General features: G+C 44.6%; 1 long non-coding RNA gene across 1 annotated transcript in view; it reads right to left on the bottom strand.

Annotated features, from left to right (window-relative positions):
- Positions 1-11769: 11769 nt before the first annotated feature.
- LOC137541379 (uncharacterized) overlaps positions 11770-18559 on the bottom strand; it is a 73294-nt gene continuing 66504 nt past the window's right edge. The window contains exon 3 of the long non-coding RNA XR_011025138.1: positions 11770-12049. This is a non-coding gene — a long non-coding RNA (uncharacterized lncRNA). The remainder of the gene's footprint in view (positions 12050-18559) is intronic.

Here is an 18559-nt window from a genome sequence, read left to right as displayed (position 1 = left end):
TTACATCAACCCACAATTTATGCTGGGAAATGGCTGGAAGTGATGGTTTGCCAATTCAACTGACAAAGTGGCAGAGCTGCAGAGAGGGGCCAGCTACTCCTGTGGCACCAAAAACATCAAGGGGCAGAGCAAAAGAGAAAAATCTATTTTGCCAAAGTATGTACTTTAAATAATCATACCCCCTACCCCTCCCCACATACACATACGATCATTATTATGATAGAATTTTTGAAGTTTCAGAATGAAGATGGTATAGTACATCCATTGCAATGGCAGCTCCAATCTCTGCCTCACTCTATGCTGAAAAGGATGTGCGACTTTGACACAGATCACATTACTTTTAGACAAAAGCAAATAGGATTACTGTGCAATAAAGTAATACTAACACATTTTTGTTGAAAGCTATACCAGACTATAATTCTGCTTTAGTTGGGCAATTGTCCAGGGCCACAAGCCCCAAAAGGGTTCCCCCCAAGTTAGTACCATACTGTCAACTTTATTGTCAGTATGGTGCTAAAGATAAAAAGGCTACCACACTTATTTTTTTCCAAAGACCCTAATTAACCTAAATTTAGAGAGCAATAAAGGGTTCAAACATAAATCAATCTAACTCAAGCTGAAAAAAGGATTTGGCTGGAACTCCACTTTAAAATAAGATTATAGATTCCCTTTTAAGCCAAACTAAGTGAATAAATGAAGAGCTTACTTGCAGTAAGTATGGCACAGTCCTATCATAAAATATTAATTGTGATGTTCGTTTGATGCAGAGGGTTTATCTCATTGCTATTCCTGGGATGCAGGACACGGTTCCGGTCTTGGATAGGGTACCAGCTCAGCAAAAAGTTCTGCTATAGCAGGGGTGATTGACTCACGAGCCCAATTTCAGCCTCAGAGCTCATTCCTTCCAATTATACAGACATGAGGAGGCTTCAAGGCTGGGCTGTGCAGGGAAGGCCTCCACAGTGGGAGCTTCCATCACTGACATCCTGCCGGCTGCTTGTGCAGTCTCCTCGTGTCTCTGCTAAACACGGAGAAGAATTCATAATTACAGCCCAGCTGAACTCTGTGCAACTCTAGTATCCAGCAGCCTTGGCTGATAATTAAAGCAGCTGTAGCTGGAGGCTGCAGATGAGTGGCTGCAGACAGACTACAAAAATCAGAGATCTTAAAGGGTCAGACCAACCAGAGATGTGTTTGCTGATGGTGGTGGGTCAAAACACGTAATGGTTTCTTCTTTTGTCTCTCGGGGGTTCTAAAGGCGAGATCTCTACACTGTGGAGGTCCCAGGTTTGGAAAACACGTAACAACAACTACAAATGGGATTCTATCAGGCTGGATCACACATTGACTTGGCGCTCAAAGTTGGGTTTGACATTTCCAAGACATTTTGTAGTGACCTGAAAAAGCAGTTTGTGTGTTAATACTGACACTCTCTTTCTTGAGGTAAGTTCATCTTTGTCAGGTTTTTATTCTTTTAATTACCTAACCAGAAACAATCCCCAGGACAATCATTCCAGGCCTGTACAAGGACCAGGCGGCTGTGACACATGGTCTACATGCTCTACCATTTACGCTGGTGGTCAGTCTACCCACAATAATAAGGGTTGGTACACACTGATGCGCTTGCGCTGCGTTTCATGCAAATAGAAAAAATGCATCACACCAGTGTGTACAGGTTTTCAGGTTTTTTCAAAAGACCTTGCGATTAAAAAACGCATGCGATTTTAAAAGCGCAGCGCAGCAGTGTGTACGGGCCCTAAAAGCCCACAATAGTAGTAATTAAAATCCCTTTGGAATGCAAATAAACATTTAAACGAGGGTGTAAAGCCTTGTACATATCATGCTAGGTTAAACCTTAGATGAGTACAGCAACCCCTGACACTGGAAAAGAAAAACTAAATTGTACCTGAAGGGAAGTACAAAATAATAAACTGAAAAAGTCTCATGTACATATGTGACAGCACTAAATGTGGGATTAAACTCCCAAAAACAAAATGAAGGCACCTATTCTTAGGTACAAAAAACTTTTAAAACCATTCCGTGTGTAAAAAAAAAAAAAGACTTTCAATGCAGAGCAGCAAAAGTTTGTACTGCTCTGCTAATCGGCAAATGTAATAATTGCCGGCCAGCTGCTCTCTACCCGCTGCTCTCCACTCCTGAAGTGACACAAAAACGTGTCTATTTAGCAGAGGGGGAGTGAAGAGACCAGGCAAAGAGCTTATCCTGGCTTACAATTATTACATTTTAGGGAGTTTAATACCATTCTAAAGTTGGCTTTACCCTGCCTCAGTTACTTCTTAGTATTGTGCTGTAATCTTCTGGTGCGAAAAGTCTGTTTAAAGGGGAACTTCAGCCTAAACAAACATACTGTCATCAAGGTACATTAGTTATGTCAATTAGAATAGATAGATAATATAATCTCTTACCCACCCTGTTTTAAAAGAACAGGCAAATGTTTGTGATTCATGGGGGCTGCCATCTTTGTCATGGGGGCAGCCATCTTTTTGGTTGAAAGGAGGTGACAAGGAGCAGGAGACACAGTTCCAACTATCCTGTGTCCTGATTACTCCTCCCAGCAGGCTTCAAATGTCAAGATCAAAATGTAAAAAAAAAAAAAAATTGCACCAAAACCGCAGAACGAGAACAACATCAGAAATTCCATCATGCTTTGCACAGCATCAGGGGAAAAAAGCCCGGGCAGTTTTCTTCTGTGCAGCTAAATATGAGGCTTGTATAAGAGAAACAAAGTTCTGATGCTGTGAAACTGTTAAATAAACACCAGGCCTTTTCAGTGCTGCTGAGTTGATTTTTAGTCCGGAGGTTCACTTTAATCCCAACTGTTAAATGCAGTCATATGGACCATGTCCCATATAGCAGTAGGAGAACAGAGGCGCCAGCAGGATAAAAGCGGATAAAAACGTTAAAATTTGCTGGGAAGAAGTGGTGAACTTACCTCCATAAAGCAGACACAAAAGACTGTCTGAATAGTAGCAATCACATTTATTAAATAGTACCCCAAAAAAGTGCGACGCATTTCGCAGTCCCAGCCTGCTTCATCAGGCAATAAATATGGAGACAAAACAGAATTTCGGCAATAGCAGGTGTAGCACCTCACTGAAGCGACTTCTTATCCCTGAGTGAGGACAGGTCTATTCTCCCCACCTGCCTATACAGTGGTTGCCTTTGTGGTAACTAACATTTGTGAGTATAATTTTCTCACGATAACCTTTACTTCATTTATGCTGAACATACTACACTATATTGCGCTCTCGGTTTTTCTACACTTTATGTCCCATATGGTGAGCCCTCATCCTCCTCTTATCCCAAATATGCCCAAGGTAGGCTCAGCTTACTCTCTCTTCCACTTCTCTATGCTTCAGCTGCATAAGGACACAACTGAGTAAAGCTATACATTCTTTTTTTTTTATTGCTGCAGGCCAAAAAGTCATTTTACTCTGTTCCAGCCATGAATTAGTTTGCATTGACCTTTTGTGATGTTCTTGTATTTGTGGAAAATGTTGCACATCATCTGCAGAGCTGGTCACCGGAGAGATTCACCTTTTATTAGAACACATCTGAGGTGTCCCGTATTTCACACCTGTAAAACCGTCTACAGCTCCGCCAAAGTAATCGCTTCTCTGCCATTTATGACCACCCTGAGGCCAGACACACTCCCGCGTCCTTAGCAGGAAAGCGCACAGCACTGTACTCAGCAAGCGCACAGAACATTATTTTGTATATCGCTTATATTAACAGCTGCCACTGATGTGAAAATCTACACCAGCCAAAGACAACGAAAAAAGGATGCCAAAAGGCTGGAGCACCTCAAAGCATATTTAAAAGGTTTTTTTTCGTTCCACCTTTAAAGCCTCAGACGTGTGATCGGCATACTTCTCTAGCTTTGTATCTAAAGATATACAAAAGGGATAACGGTACTAACCACCTGCAATCCTGCTTGCTACCTTATTCACCAACCTGTCAGGCAGACTGATAGACCATCATGTTGAGCAAAGTGGCTGTAGAAACGGCTGCATGATATTGCAAAGAAAAGAACCTGTACAATAGGAGACAGCTGCATTGTTCAAGCGGCTGCTATGTTGCAAGAAGCAGTTGTCGAGCAACAGATTTTAGAATAATAAAAAAGAATGTCATGTCACAAACTGGCCCGGTTCAAGTAACAGTTGGGCCCTAGGGCAAAATTAGCCTGGGGGCCCCCCAACAGACACCCCATAACCAAAAAGCGTCATTAGAGGCCCTTTGTTGCAGCCAAACTTCCCTCCTGGGCCCCTGAGCTGGCTGCTGACCCTCCCCCAATCACCTCCCAACTTAACGGACTCTGCAAAGACCCTGGGGAGCAACAGTTAAAATGGGGAGGGACAACTTGGGGGCCGCCACAGGCTCTGGGGCCCTGGGGCAGTTGCCTATTTTTTCCTATGGTAGCTCCGGCCCTGGTCACAAAAAGCAGCTGTTGTGCAACTTTTTGAAACTATGGGAAACTGCTGCATGTTGGTACACTTCAGCAGATGTTTGTGTGCTACAAGAGACTGTCATGTTAAAAGAAGCAAAAAGGATGCTACCACTGATTGCTGGATGGTAGAAGAATCTGTCATAATACAAGAGGCAACTCTGATGATATAGCAGATTGCTGTAAGATATGAGAAAATATCTTGTTACAAGAGATAACCACAACACTGCGGTACATTTCTGCATGATACGAGAGACTTATGTCAGAGAGAGATGCATGCTATGCCACATCGGAATTCTCAGTGGTTAACGAGATTTGGAGCTTCAACAGATTGCTGCATGGTGCAAATGATTGAAGAGTTACAAAAGACAATCTAACATCAGACTGTAAGGTCTGGGACCCATAGAAAGAAACAATTGCGATTTGTGTAGGTTGTGTAGATGCGATTTGTGGCGTTTTCTGCTGTGATTTTGGGCGATTTAAAATTGCCTGTTAATGTAATTGACAGCGCTTTGTACATGGCGACTAGCATTCTTTTTTCATTGTGGGTAGTAAAATCAGTGGTGTAGCTAAGGAGCTGGGGGCCCCAGTGAGAATTTTACATGGGGCCCCAAGCATTCTATTGATATGAAGTGCCAAAACTTACCAAGAACAGTGTCAGTGTCAGAGAGGTGTAATCAAAGTTAAGGAAACAGATACGGATTACTACTATTCAATGCACAGAGTTACAGACTACCGAGCAAACTCATGATGAACCAGAACTCACTGGAGTGTGTGAGGGGCTACAAAGGACCAAAAAGCCCTCTTACTAAAATGCTAGTAAAAACAAAAGTTTGCCTTCTTAAAACAGAAGGAAATTACGATAATTCAGGTTGGAGTGAGCATATGTCTCCCACGATGCATCACTGCTGAATATGCAAATTATTCCTTGTCCCTGTAAGCTAGCCACACCTCCAGAACAGCTGGAATGCAATGATTTTTGATTTTTTTTTTACTATTCAATGCACATATAGAGGTGTTCTTTGCCGGCATAGCACCATTTAAAAGCTAATAACATGAATGAAGAAGGAGGGCCCCTAGTGGTCCAGGACCCTGGTGTGGTCGCAACCTCTGCATCCCCTATTGCTACACCACTAAGTCAAATCAATGCAAAATCGCTTTTGTACAGCAATTACAAAGCCCTTTTGCAGCAATCCTATACTTTGTATTGAAAAGCAAACATTCCGTAAATGCTGCAGGACCCACACCTGTGATTTGGGTTAATCACAATTATTCCTGTGGGCTCACTACCATCCACTATTAGCGTGGCTGAAAACACTCCTGTAGGTCCCAGGAATCATGGTAGAGGGAGATGTGTGCTATAATACAACACCGTGTTCTATCATGATACAAGAAACTGCTGTTACACTGCTGCTGCATGGTACACAAGACTGTTGTGTTAGGTGCGTACACACCTTTGACAGATATCAGGACCTGATCCCCTTGAGCAACATCAGTGGGCTGCATACATGCGTCAGCTGTGTTGCTATGCGGAAGGGCGGGGATGACAGAGGAACGACAAACAGCTCATGGGTGAAGTTTCCAGGCGGATTGGTGCGAACAATGGGATTGGTGGGTGACCAGTGTTGCTGAGGGTGAGTAGATCCGCCCGGCGGATCACTAGCGGGTTGGGGGGTCACCAGCTGCAGTACACAAGCCTGATTATCAGCTAAGGCAGTAGTTATCGGCCCTCTCAGCTGAATTAAGTCAGACGTATGTACTGCCTTTAACCTCTTCAGGACCACAGGCTTTACCCCCCCCCTAAAGACCACAAAAATGGCCATTGTCGCTGCAGGGCCGCACAACTCAGCACACATGTGATTCCCCCACCCCCCTCTTTTCTCCCCACCAACAGAGATCTCTGTTGGTGGGGTCTGATCACTCCCCCAATGTTTGTTTTTTTTGTCAATATTTATTCCTTTATTTTTGTAATATTTTTTACAATTTTTTTCCCCTCTTCCCCCCTCCCTTCGCCAGCCAATCAGCGTGATCGGCTGTGATAGGCTTCAGCCTATCACAGCGGATCGCTTTTGTCCCTCTGGAGGGGACAGCCGAGTGACACGGCTGTCCCCTGTACAGAGCTGCCTTAGATTGCAGCGCTCTACGTACTAAATAGATGGCAGTAGGGAGACTGAAGGCTACCAAGCGGAGATGCACGCAGTCTCCTGCAAAAGCCAGCCCCAGGACTTTGGCGTTGGGCGGTCCTGAGGCTGCCACGCCCTTCGGCATAACGTGGTCCTGTAGGGGTTAAAGCGAGGTGCATGCTTGTTGGGCTAATCTCGGTGGTGTAGCAATAGGGGGTGCAGAGGAAGCGACCGCATCAGGGCCCCTGGACCACAATGGCCAAAGTAGGGTCAATCAAATAGAAAAGATGACCATGCACAGGAGGCTGAATCAAACACAGAGGGAGTGCAATCAGCCAAATAAAGTAAAGTCCAGTGTACAAAAAAGAAGAAAAAGAGGCCTTGCACATCCCTAGATAAAACTTTTAGGTTTATTTGAAAAAGTTTAAAAGGCATACAGTACTCATCCCGGTTGTATGGCAGAGAGAGGTACAGGCAGGTGGGGAGGTCGACAGCCGTTTCGCACCGTCACATACAGTGGCGCATCGTCAGGACAACTACCCCAGAATAAAATCCCCCTTATATAAAGATGCTTACCGCCTAGTTAGTGAGCAGCTGCAGTCAATGGCACCCTGAAGCTCGCCGATGCAGTTGGAACGCACGCCAGACGCGGTGGACAGGAAGGGGAGGCAACATCCGCCCAATGGAGCGCAACCTGGAAGCCAGACCCGTATCACATCCGGAAAGCGAAATCAGCCCGAGCATCGGACAGACGCGGCCGCGTCACTCCCCGCTACGTACGCATGGCCTGCCATCACCGTCCACAAAGGGGCAGCATGGCATGGAACGTGCGCGCACAACAAGGTCCATATGTCAGACCTCCACTGCTGCCATCTAGTGGTCAAAATTGATATTGCCACCATTAGAGTAGTTTATGGAAACAGTGGTTTTAGAAACACAGCCACTCACCAGCTAGCTGCCCAGTTAGATTCAACTAGCCTAGGTAAAGGTCCCCAACTTAAAAGATAAACTATCACATAGTGAATTTGTCAGTTCTCAGTCTCAAACCTGGTTGGGTTCAAATCGACCTACAGGTAATTTTAAATGTCAGAGGTGCTCCTGTTGCAACTTCATTGAACTGGGTAGTACCTTCACTCATTGTGGACAGATGTGCAGAATTAAACAATTTATTAACTGCAGAACTAAGGGGCTGGTGTATGCTTTGATATGTCCTTGTCAGCGTATTTATGTGGGTGAAACCACCAATATGCTCAAGGATCGCTACCAGGCCCACTGCAGGTCCGTTCACAGTGGTATGCCTTTTAAACTTTTTCAAGTAAACCTAAAAGTTTTATCTAGGGATGTGCAAGGCCTCCTTTTCTTCTTTTTTGTACAATGGCCCAAGTAGGGGCCCTCCTTCAGCCACTTTATTAGTGCTAAGCTGGTAATGATCATCTCAATATGTGCTTTGATTAATTGCAACCATTATAAGCCTGTTCTCCTCCCCAGCCTACACCTCTCTCTGCATAGAAATGATAAATTGTTATGCATAGAGTGCTTGAGGGAACCCAATGTAAAACTTGCAGCGGGCCCAGAGCTCCTAAGCTATGCTAATGGTTAATCTCATCCTGAGCAAAAAACATTCACACTTTTTACATCTTCTGTTTTTTTTTTCCATTTGTGAATGTGCTGTTGTATAGGATATAGCAGCCATTTTGTTTATCTTGTATCTTGTGGGAGCCTCCTTTTCTGTATGGCATCCATTTTGTGTAGTTCATTTGGAGAGAGGGCAGACTCTCCGTCTCCAATGCAAAGGGGTAAGCATTTGCATACCCTCCTGAAGTCTACACATAATGACATGTAAATATGGCACCCAGCCACCATCTGACATTCAGGGGCACACGTTTGAAAAAAAAAACTTGGCCCATAGGCATTGTTAAAGAGAAACTTAAGCCTAAACAAGGATACTGTCATTAAGTTACATTAGTTAGGTTAATTAAAATAGATAGGTGATATAATCTCTTACGCACATTGTTTTAAAAGAACAGGCAAATGTTTGATTTCATGATGGCAGCCATCTTTTTGGTTGAAAGGAGGTGAAAGCGAGCATGAGACACAGTTCCAACTGTCCTGTGTGCTGATCACAACTCCCAGTTGCTAGGCAACGTGAATAACAACATATGAAATCCCATCATGCTTTGCACAGCATCAGGGAAAAAAGCCCAGGCAGTTTTCTTTGATGGGGCGGAGCTTAAGCTTTTGTGCAGCTAAAAATAAGGCTTATGTAAGAAAAACAAAGTTCTGATGCTGTGAAACTGTTAAAGAAACACCAAGCCTTTTCAGTGCTGCTGAGTAGATTTTTAGTCTGGAGGTTCACTTTAAGCTAAGGTCAATGCAAACACCTTATTGTCACATGCAAATACCTTGTTTTGGGTGTCTCACAGACTACAGAAAGAGGATGTCGGCAAACTCTTCCAGGTTTGCATAATCTATCTTGTAAAGTTAGATCTATTGGTAGATGGGGAAATGTAAGCAGAATATAAATTTAAAACCATTTTTCTCTAACGTACTTATACCCTCAAGGGTTAGGTCCAAGCATAAAAGCCCAGTGCTGAGGCACAGAAAGGGTCTTCTCTTGAAGGTAGCGCTTGAGCTAGAGTTGTCTCTGATTTCCGATCAGAACCCCTGTGTCCTTCCACAAAAGTTTGGACCTTTGCACTGGTAAAATCCAATTTCTGCTTTATTCCTTTTTATTTTTGATAAGCAAAATGTCTGGTCGTGTACCTTCGTACTTTTTACTTTGTTTTTGCAAATATTTTTGTATATATTTCTTTCTGCACTGTTTCACTTTTTTGGAATATTAAATCTTTATTTAATAAGCTAGTCTTATGGAAACTAAGCAGAGCTTTACATCACCTAGAGAGAGACTGCAGTGTAATTGTGTTACAGGTTCAGTGCCCGATTGTTTGCTCGGATTGTTCATTGCTACGTGTGAGGTTGCGTTGTGTGTGTGGCATTCTCGTGCTCTGGCCTAAAGCCTGGGGCTGACCCAAAGTACGTTAAATGCCAGTCTGAGTGCAAGCAGCTCGACAACAGAGTATGAGATACTCGGAGTATCTAGCAGTATCGTCCCGGACGACTGCTAGTGGTGGCAGAGTGTGGTTGAGGGGTGACAGTCTTGTGTTAGCTTGAATAAGGCAGCTCTCCCTCTAGATTTTGGGTCAAAACCCCCGTCAGGAACTGTCTCTGCAGGCTTGCCGTTGGGCCAGTTCCTGACAGTGAGTGGCTGAAATCAGGGCCGGTTTAAGCAACAATGGGTTCCCAGGGCAAAATAAACCTGGGGGGCCCCCCCAACATATACCCCGGAACAAAAATCGGCATTAGGGGACCTTTTTTGCAGCTGGTATAGTCAGGGTGTGAAGTCCAATTCGGTCGGAGCTACACATTCTGGCTACCCCAGCCTGCATGGGGGACAAGGGGTTAAAAAGTTTCAGGAGGGGGGACCCCACATAATTTTTTTTTGTTTAAAATTACCACACTCTAAACATAAAAAAAATAGGTAAAATAGGAAAAAATGCCAGGGATCTTCAAACAGCCATATTGCGGCTGTATAGCGATCCCTGGCCAAAGCGCTGAGGCTGCGTATGGACCCCCTGGAAACCCCGTCAGGAAATTTATTGCGCTTTCGTTTGATGCACGTAAAATTACACTACCGTTAGGTTTGCTACTAAAAGTGACATTTACCGCATTTAAAAGCATACTTTTTTCCTTCGAAACTTTAAAATCAATTTTCTCAAAAACTATAAGGTCTTTTTGAAAAAAAAAATTTCGTCTTATTCCTAATGATCTCCTTAACATATCCTGCAAATGTAGGGTTTCTAGCATTTAAGGTGGATTTGCTATTAACCATTAAAGTCGGCAGGTTTTTAAATGTGTATTTTTTTTCCTTTGAAACTTTAAAATTGATTTTCTCAAAAACTATAAGGCCGATTTGAATTTTTTTTTCCTCTTGTAGCCACTAGGGGCCCCTACAAGCTCTGGGGCCCTGGGGCAGCTGCCTCCTTTGCCTCTATGGTAGCGCCGGCCCTGGCTGAAATTTATCATTAAAGAAAAGCTGAACTGTAGATACCTTTATTTAACCATCTGTTGAATTAGCCACATTTCCCTGCATTAGCAAGAACATAGCACAGCATTCACGGACAAGCACTGCTGAAGCACATGGATTCCTGCAGTGGGGACTACCATTTTCCTTCACAGGAAGCCCACCCATATCCTGCATTTGTAAATTAAATGTGTGTACCCATGCACAGTTACTGATGTCTGCAGGGATCAGGCTCAATCCCCTGGGTGACAGTTCCGGGGCAAGTTTCTGTTGCTATAAAGGGGGGCGGAGTAACAACGTAGCGGAGTGCCACAGAATGGGAGGGGTAAGGAGGGAGAACAAGAGACTAGGGCAGCGCTAAGACAAGGATGATCTGCTAGTCAAATCTCTCGCTGACGCAACAATGGATATTGGAGGCTGCCATATATACCCTAGATCTTGCATATGCACAAGGCTTTAGTCTGTCCTCAGCTCCAATATCTAAAAGAAGAGATTCCCTCCCCATTTGTTCACGCAGCTCCTGCAATCAGTGGATTTCAGGAAAGGCCCGGGCTTTGGGTGGCTGGTCATGAATGTGGGACAGCTTGACATGGAGAGAAGGTTACAAACTTAAAAAGGAATAACACATGGAAGAAGGGTACTGCTGCCCTAGAGTGAAGTAAATGAAAGAGGGGCTGCTGAAAAATAGGAAGGCTGCACATGGCAAAGGGTACACTGCTGCACAAAGCAGGGGAGGAACAAGGAGGTTGGCCTAGGGGCACTAAAAGTATAAATCTGGATTGGGGTATACTGTGTGGTAGTTAACTCTGCCTTTGCACACTCCGTTGCAGTGGACATTATGTTTGACACCTTGCCTGCCTTGCCAAGAAGAATGATTTACAATCTTTGTAATTACACAGAAGAGAGGGACAGCTACTGTTGTTGACCTGCAGCAAATGGACAAGCAGGAAATGGGAATATCTGAGGAATTGGACCTCACTGAGACAAAGTAAAAGCTAAACAGGTAACCAGGTTTCAAAAAAAGACGATACAAACACCTTTTATTTGAATAAAAAAAAAGCCATCTGGAGTTTAGCTAAACATTACGACTTCCTGCCGTACTTGAAAATGTCAGCGAGCGTCATTTATTTCTGAATCTGCAAAGCAGGTCAGGCAGCTCCATAAGCAGCAGAAACACAAAACTAAACACACAAGAAGACAGCTGTACAGTAAACAGGCGCGAGCCAAATACTGCTGGTGTCAGGATTCGCTCATTATTTGTTCGGCGGCTTCTGCATCACTCAAGAAATCAAACGAGGAAATCTCAGCGTGAGGTTTTGGTGGTATTTACTCATCTTGCTGTGTTATGCTGAGAACGTTAAGTATACACATTTCAGAGATCTGCAGAAGAAGAAGAAAGTGAAGGATAAACAACTCCGACTCACTGAACGTCCCCAGGAAAGTGCCAGACAAGCAGCTCGGGTGGAATGTGGAGAGCCGTGTCTGTACAGTGATGGAGCGTCTTACAAAGGGACGCTAGAAAAGGTCCACCAATCACATCCTTCCCAGCAGGTGTGTTAATATGGAAAGAATCCCACTTCAAAGAATCATGGTGAATGTATTATTTTTTAAGGTAAAAAGCCCAGATGAGTCCACAGAATCACAGTTCATAAATTCTTTTAATGACCTGATTTACTTCCAGTGACATTCTTCTATACCAGGCATGGGCAAACTCAGCGCTCCAGCTGTTACGGAACTACAAGTCCCACAATGCATTTGCCTTTACGAGTCATGACTGTGGCTGTCAGACTCCTGCAATGCATTGTGGGACTTGTAGTTCCTTAACAGCTGGAGGGCCAAGTTTGCCCATGCCTGTTCTATACCAATAAGCATTTAAAAACAGGGTCACACAATGATACTCTGCAAAGCATGGTGGGATTTCTAATATCAGAAAAAAAAGTCAGCATTGGCCAAGAGTCTGACTGCAAATACGAGTAAACAGGAAATAATGCAGTCTCATTTTTTTTGACTGAGAGTGTGGGGTAAGAGTGTGTCTCTCCTGTGTGAGTCAGCCTGCAGGGTGGTGGTATCAAACAGCATGCTCTTTACAGAGTTTGAGTATTCTCTGTCTTTTGTGCACAACACATACCTGTCTTTTGTGCGGAACACTGGCTGCAAATGGTCAGTATTAAATATGGACATCATTTTTCATATTGGCCCAACACACTAATTGAGCTCATTGTTAGGACCACCAAGGCCAGGTAGGGCATCCGTTTGTGCTCAGAGCAGTCTCAGTTCTTCATGTCATGGATTTCACTAAAGATAATAAACACTGCTTCGGATTCTTCTCCATATTGTAATGTCTACTACAGATCTGTCAGCTGTGCAGTCATGTTACCTATATCTCTTCTTCTACTTCCTCCCAAACCAGTGCCAACACAAGGCCGGGCTACTGACACAAGGCTGGCCGGATCGACATACCCTCAATGTTACCAAATTCTGTCCCCGCCATCTGTTTGCCTCAGTATTCATTGGGCCGGGTTATATTTTTCCAGCCCTCGGCTCAGTTTTCGTGGACAAGTGCCCACTGCAGCTTCAGCTTTCTGTCCTTGGCTGACAGGAGAGGAATCTGATGTGGTTTGATGTGTTGTGTATTCTAAGACCCTTTCCTGCCCAATACAGTCAGAGATTGGTTATGTGATTTATCACAGCCTTTCCATCAGCTTGACCTTCTCCCTGATATCTGTAATATAGGGATAGGTGTAGGAACCACACCAAAAATATAAAAAGACTAAAAACAGCTTAAAATAATCTTACCTCATATGAGGTATGGGCTTTCAAAATAACATTTATTGGACACTAAAAGGACAACACATTTCATGGGTCTTGCCAGCTTCCTCAGGTAAAAATCAGAGGGTCTTTCAGGCACCTATTTTTTAGGGTGCCAAGTACCTGGAGTTCTCTGGTTGCGGTTCATCAATCGGACACACCCACTACTCTCTTATCAACAAGGCATTTCCATCCACAAAACATCACGTCATTGGAAGTTTTTAATTTTTCTCTGCATTCTGAGTAAAATCTAGAGAATGTTGTATGTGGGAATCCCAGGAAGTCATACAGAAATACATTTGGCACCAACAACCATGCCACAATAAAAATCACAGAGGTCACATGTTTCCTCTATTCTGATATTTGAGGTAACGATTTAAGTGTACCCAAGCTGAAGCTCGGGTACAAAACCACATACAGTACTTACCTAAGAAAAAGTAAGCCTCTGGATCCTATGGTGGACGAAGCCCGGGTACAAAATCACATACTTACCTAAGAAGAAGGAAGCCTCTGGATCCTACAGAAGCTTCCAGCGGCGTTCTCCAGCCCCCATTGCTGCAGATTTTCCAAAGAATACTGACAAGGGCTTGTCGGTAATCTAATCATGGTATCGCTCCTTTTCAAGCTTAAGTGGCCGTACTGCGCCTGTGCAAGTAAGCCGAACCCACTCTTGAACATGCCAGAAAAGAAGCATGCCCCGATTAGCTGGAGGGTCTTGGGGAGCAGCAGAGGACAGTGTGGGAAACCTCTATAGCAGTGATGGCTAACCTTGGCACTCCAGCTGTGACAAAACCACAAATCTCATCATGCCTCTGCCTCCCCGAGTTATGCTTAGAGCTGTCAGAGTATTGCAATGAATCATGGGACTGGTAGTTCCACCACAGCTGGAGTGCCAAGGTTAGCCATCACTGCTCTATAGGATCCAGAGGCTTCCCTCTCTTAGGTATGATAAAACACGGAAAAGCAGCCGCATGTACTGACAGCTAGGCGGCTGATTCCGCGTCCAGCGCGGCGGTTTGCACGCAGTGTGCATCTGGTGTGGCTGGGTCTGTTAGTTCACACAGATTGAGGAATACGCGCGCGCGCTGAGAGGCAGAACCTTTATGACAACCAAGGAGGGATCAGCTGACCAGGTTGGTCAGCTGACCTCAGAGCAAGTGACTATTGGTTGATCACTGATGGGTGGCGCCGGAGAGCGCCACTCTATATATAGTTACTGCTGGTCAGTCTCAGGTTGTCTGCCGTTGCGAACACTTTCGTGGAAGCACTCAGACCTTAGTCAGATCCTACAGTGTGTTAGAACCAGGAGGACCTGGGAATTCACACTGAGCCAGATTACTTCTGTTATCATTGTGTTATACTTCAGACTAGTTCCAGGGTGTCGAGACCACGGACCTCTCACCCAAGATTAGGGACTCTGTGTTATCATTGTGTTATACTTCAGACTATTTCCAGGGTGTCGAGACCACGGACCTCACACCCAATGTAACAATGGGTGTCAGCACGCAGAGAGAATCTGATTATTGGCGATCTGCAGTATCACCAAGAATACAGATATATACCTGATTATTGATGATCTGCAGAATCACCGATAATAGATATATCGCTAACCTCTGGGCACCTGAAGCGTGTAAGTGTTTGGTGTAAGTGTTTGGTGTAACGGTATGGATCGGACCACCGGGGTAGCAGGTGGTCCAATAAGTAGAAACAGACTCTACTGCAGTCAAGGGCTCCAGGAGGGAGCAGACCTTGACTGGTTTGCAGCAGTGCCCCCTCTGAGAAGCAGGGGACCCCTGCAGGAGGACTGAGCACCCAAGGGGTGGGTGACAGTCAGACAGGTCAGGCAGACCGGGTCGACAACACACAGACAGATAAAGTACAAAGACAGAAGGCTGATTCGGTATCCAAGGCAAGCAGGGTTTGGCAACAGAATATCAGAAGTCCAAGGTACCGAATCAGAGATCAGAGGAATAGTCAGGAAAGCAAAGTCATAACAGATATCAAACAATGCCTAGTCTGGGTGTGAGGTCTGTGGTCTCTACACCCTGGAACTAGTCTAATGAATAACACAGATGATACACAGTATTCCTAGTCTGGGGTGTGAGGTCCGTGGTCTCTACACCCTGGAACTGGTCTAATGAATAACACAGATGATACACAGTACTCCTAGTCTGGGGTGTGAGGTCCGTGGTCTCTACACCCTGGAACTGGTCTAATGAATAACAAAGATGATACACAGTAAACTGGCTAAGTGTGGATTCCCAGGTCCTCCTGGTTCCACCACACTGAAGGATCTGACTAAGGTCTGAGTGCTAACACATAGGTATTCGCAACGCCAGACAACCAGCAACTGAACAGCAAGAGATATATATAGTGAAGCGCTCCTCAACGCCGCCCAGCTCCCATCAACCAATCATCTGCTGAGCTGGGGTCAGTTGACCGTCCCGATCAGCTGACCCTTCTCCTATTGGCATAAAGAGCCTGTCTTGCTGCGCGCACTACTAGGTCCAGATAACCCAGACGCATGTTGCTGTGAGGAAACCGCCGCCTCACTGTCAGCACAAGCGGCGGCTTCTCTGCAATCCTTCACACCCAAGACTAGGGATACTGTTTTTCATCATATTATACTCCAGACTAGTTCCAGGGTGTTGAGACCATGGACCTCACATCCAAGACTAGGCATTGTTTTGATATCTGTTATGACCTATTGCATTTCTGACTATCCCTCTGCTTTCTGATTCGGTACCTACACATCTGATTATCTGTTGCCAACCCTGCCTGCCTTTGGATACCAAATCAGCCTTCTGTCTCTGTACCTTGTCTGTCCGTGTGTTGCCGACCCGGCTTGCCCGACCTTGAGAGCTATCTCTCTCCATTAGAGATGGTCTCCAGACCTGCTAGTGACATCCACCTTTCAGGTGTCACTCACTCACAGGTCCTTCCTACTTTTAGCCTGAGGCTCCACCTCTTTGGAGGTCCCAGGCTGTTGAAAGGTTTTTGCACTTCTCAGAGGGCAGTATCGCCCATACTGCCAAAGACCACCTGCTCTTTGGGTGGTCCAACTCAAAGTCATTACTGTTGCACCAAAACACTCACACTATATAGGTGTCCAGAGGTTAGTTATACTTGGATTATCGGTGATTCGGCAGATCATCAATAATCAGGTATATATCTGTATTCTTGGTGATACTGCAGATCACCAATAATCAGATTCTCTCTGTGTGCTGACACCGATCGTTACATTAGGTAAGTATGTTTCTGAACAAAAGCTTTGGCACGGTTTCTCTTAACCAATCAATTCAAGACCAATGTAGTTGGAATCTACATCCCGCTGGTGGCTGTGCGGCACTGACAGGACATCAATTTCAACCATTCACTGCTGCACACTCACGCTGTCCTCGCTATTCGCCCCACTGTTCTGTCACTGCACCCGCCTGCTCTGCTGTCTCAGAGACAGCAGAGCTTCTGCATCTGCAATTTTATTGGCTCCTGACCCGTGATTACTGTGAGGTAATCACAGGGCACAACAGGGAAAGGACAGCTTTCGGGCCACAGCCATCCAGTCCCGAAATGTTTAACTGAAGTTTCGGACCTGTATGGGCTCCCCCCAAAAGAAGCTGACCCAAGATTTTAGTAAGAGAAGCAGACGGTCTTGAATACATCTACATAGTACGTAGACACACACACGCTAGTTTATTATTCATGCCCTAAGTAACTGCAACTCTCCATTGCTGCCTATGTGCTTTGAGTCCTGCAGCAGAAAAATACTCTAAAAGTTTAGTGTAGAAAAGAAAAAAAAATGTATGCATGGTTGTGCTGCCACATGATTAGCCTGCATGAATAGGCAGGGGCACAGCTGTTTCTAATAAAGTACTGAGTGAGTATATATATAATATTTGGATGCCTAGAGTTCCTTTTTTATGATGCTCTGCATGCCACTTACTAACACTGGCATTTTGTATTGAGTACAGTTCCCGACAAGTAAAATAACTCTCGCTCTGCCAGAAATAGCAGACTTACCATTATTATTTTTTGGTTGGGAAAAGGAAGTAGGCTGATAAATAATTCAGCTGCCTGAATGTGTAAAAATAAAAATTCAATAGTCTACAAAACTAAGGCGGAACAGAGTTGGTGAGTTACCAGCACACAGTGTTCAGCCTTGCAGACCGGCTCGTGTTGAGGTCTTACCCCTCACACTGAGCACTGCAGATAGCCTGGCAAATAATCCTTTATTGATCAGAGCTTGATTTTAGGCAAACACCCCAGGAAAAAATAGCAAAGGATTATCCAAAGTTTATTTAATGCCCACCTTCACAAAGAACTTTTGGATTAGTAAGACAGGATTAGAGCATATGGCTTTCATTCATAAAGCATCACCGTATTCGGTAATGCAGAAAACAGCTGACTTTACCGAGCACTTAGGAAAATGTCAATTCATAAAGGCCGTTACCGCATGAGAAGTTGAAATTACCGAGCAGTGAGGTAAATTACCAACTTGTGCAGTAAATACCTCTACACATGCCAGTAAATGTTAATTCATAAAAACTAGAATATGCGGTAAAGCCCAGGAAAATGACCAGCAGCTTTGATGTGGCGTAAACAGTGCGAGTCTGTGCGAGGAGACTGTGCTGAGAGCCTAACTCTAAAGCAGAGACAGCTATGACTGACAGGAACAGGGAGCCAATAGAAACAGCCCCTGTCTCTTGCATGTCCCGCTGATTGGATGTTGATAAGACCTGCAGGCTTCTCGGGAGGGTCAAACTTTTCTACCCCCCAGGCAGCAAGCAGAGAGAACAGAACAAAACAGGTTTCCCCTGAGGGCCTTCAGCCGTTTAACCCATTAGGTTCCTGTTTAAAGATGAGGAGAAACTAGTGGAGAAATCACCTAAGCACGGCATATGTAATGTCTCCTGGAACTTCTAAGCTGTGGTAATTAAATTAAATGTTAAGACTAATGGAGACTAATGGAAAGATTCAGAGTGAGCAGAGACAGTACTAAAAACATGTACATTTTAAAGGGATGTAGGGATGCCTCTTACTATTGTAAAGCCTTCACTGCATGGAATAGCTTGTAACAACACA

Source organism: Hyperolius riggenbachi, chromosome 12, assembly GCF_040937935.1.
Source record: "Hyperolius riggenbachi isolate aHypRig1 chromosome 12, aHypRig1.pri, whole genome shotgun sequence".
NCBI lineage: Eukaryota > Metazoa > Chordata > Amphibia > Anura > Hyperoliidae > Hyperolius > Hyperolius riggenbachi.
This window is presented reverse-complemented; position numbering and strand designations above follow the sequence as displayed.